Below are 1,999 nucleotides of genomic sequence, written 5' to 3'. Positions count from 1 at the left end.
GCGATCATTCAATACATGAAAGCCGAGGTAGATAACCCTTTCAGAAATAGTAACAGGAGTAATGGTTTCTTGAAGGTATGGGAACAGAGGGGGAGGAATGTGGGGGAAGGGGGAGCTGATATTATTGATGACTGTATAATTCCACTCAGGGGAGCGGACAACAGAATTGTATGTAAATGGATTTATTGGATGGTGTAAGATAGGGAAAAATAAGGGTTCCTGGGGAGTAAGGTGGGGGAGGGAGGGGATAAAGGGGAGCTGATATCAAAGGGTTCAAGAAGAAAGGAAGTGTTTGGAAACAGACTGTGGTAGCAGTTGTATTAATACTGCTTGATGTGATTGAACTATGGAATGTTATGATATCTGTAAGAGCTCCCAATAAAATGATTTTAAAAAAATTCTAGAACATAGTAAAGGAATACCCTAAATTAATTCTGTGAAGTCAGCATAACCCTGCTCCCAAAGCTGGACAAAGGATCTATTAAAAAAGGAAAATTATGTACCAATATCCCCCATGAGTGGGTATAGATGTAAAAATTCTCCGCACAACTCTAGGCAACAGAACTTAACAAGCATATAAAAAGTACATCATTATAAAGTGGGATTCATACTAGGGATGCAAGGATGGTTCAACATTAAAAAAATTAATCAATGCAATTAGTCACCTATATAAAACAAAGGATGCACTGTTCGTAACCTGTTATCAGATCTACTGCTGACGGGCTCCAGCCCAGTGCTACAGAAATTCCCAGAATAATATAAGACTGACAAAACTTGTCTGTCTGGTTTTATATTTGGGAGAGAAGGGGGCAAAAATAAAGGAAAAGAATCATACGAGGGGGTACCCCTCAAAACCAGATGTGTTGTGAGGGGGATAGTGCATTTGGAATTCATTCCACCAGGTCAGACTGTTAATCAAGCTTTCTATTTAGAGGTTCTGAAAAGATTTGCGTAACAGTGTGTGACAACAAAGACTTGCTTTGTGGCGGATGGGGGACTGGTTTTGTCACCGCGACAATGTACTTGCTCGTGCAGTGCACCAGTTTTGGCAAAAAACAGCATGCCTCTCTAACTCCACCCACCTTATTCACCTGACCTCACTCCAGGCGACTTCTTTTTGTTTCTGAGAATGCAGAGGTACCTGAAAGGACAACGATTTGGCTAAGTAGAAGAGTTGAAGAAAAAAAAAAACTGAAGGGGTTGCTGTCAGCCATCCAAACAGATGAGTTTGGAAAAATGTTTCCAAGAACGGAATCTCAGATTTAACAAATGTATTAAGTGCAATGGAAAGTATTAAAGGTGTTAAGGTAATTTTGTAAAAAAAATGAAATGCATAGCTTTGCAAAAAAAAATCCAGTTTTTTGGGTACCTCCATGAATGATCCTCTCAATCGATTTGATAAATAAAAAAAAAGAATTGACAAAATCCCAAACCCTTTCCTGATAAAAATGCTTAGCAACCTAGAAACAGAAGGGAAGCACTCCGTGGAAGATGAATGAGAGAATGCTCCTTGAGAATGAGAAGGAAACAGAGGCTCTTTATTCTCCACTTTGACGCAGTCTTGTGATAGAAGTGCTAGCGAGGCAATACGGTAAGAAAGGGAAGCAAATTGGAAAGGAAGATGTAAAAAGTCCTTAGTCACAGATGACATGATCAAATAGAAAATCCCAAAACTCTACACGCAAGTTACTGTAACTAACGGCAGGGCACACAAATAACACACTGAAATCAGCTGTATTTCTTTACTCTAACAAGTAAGATTCTGAAAAGGAAATCAAGAAAGCGATACCATTTACAAAGGCTCCTTCAAGAGTAGAATACAAGGCTTACATCTAACCGAAGATGTTAGAGACGCACAAGACGTACAAGGAAAGCTATAAAACACTACTGTAAGAAACTAAAAGGTGAGCATCATAGAATGCCAATTTACTAGAAGAAAGTATTCTTGCATTGAGGGAGTTCTTGAGTGGAGGCCCAATGTCCTTCTGCTACCTTAATA

General features: G+C 39.2%; 1 non-coding gene across 1 annotated transcript; it reads left to right on the top strand.

Annotated features, from left to right (window-relative positions):
• Nucleotides 1–681: 681 nt before the first annotated feature.
• LOC115871624 lies at nt 682–807 on the top strand. The gene has a single exon (XR_004047387.1). It is a non-coding gene; the product is annotated as a small nucleolar RNA SNORA54 (small nucleolar RNA).
• Nucleotides 808–1,999: the final 1,192 nt, after the last annotated feature.

Source organism: Echinops telfairi, unplaced genomic scaffold (assembly GCF_000313985.2).
Source record: "Echinops telfairi isolate 266 unplaced genomic scaffold, ASM31398v2 ScPeMD7_7356;HRSCAF=8355, whole genome shotgun sequence".
Taxonomy (NCBI): Eukaryota; Metazoa; Chordata; class Mammalia; order Afrosoricida; family Tenrecidae; genus Echinops; species Echinops telfairi.
This window is presented reverse-complemented; position numbering and strand designations above follow the sequence as displayed.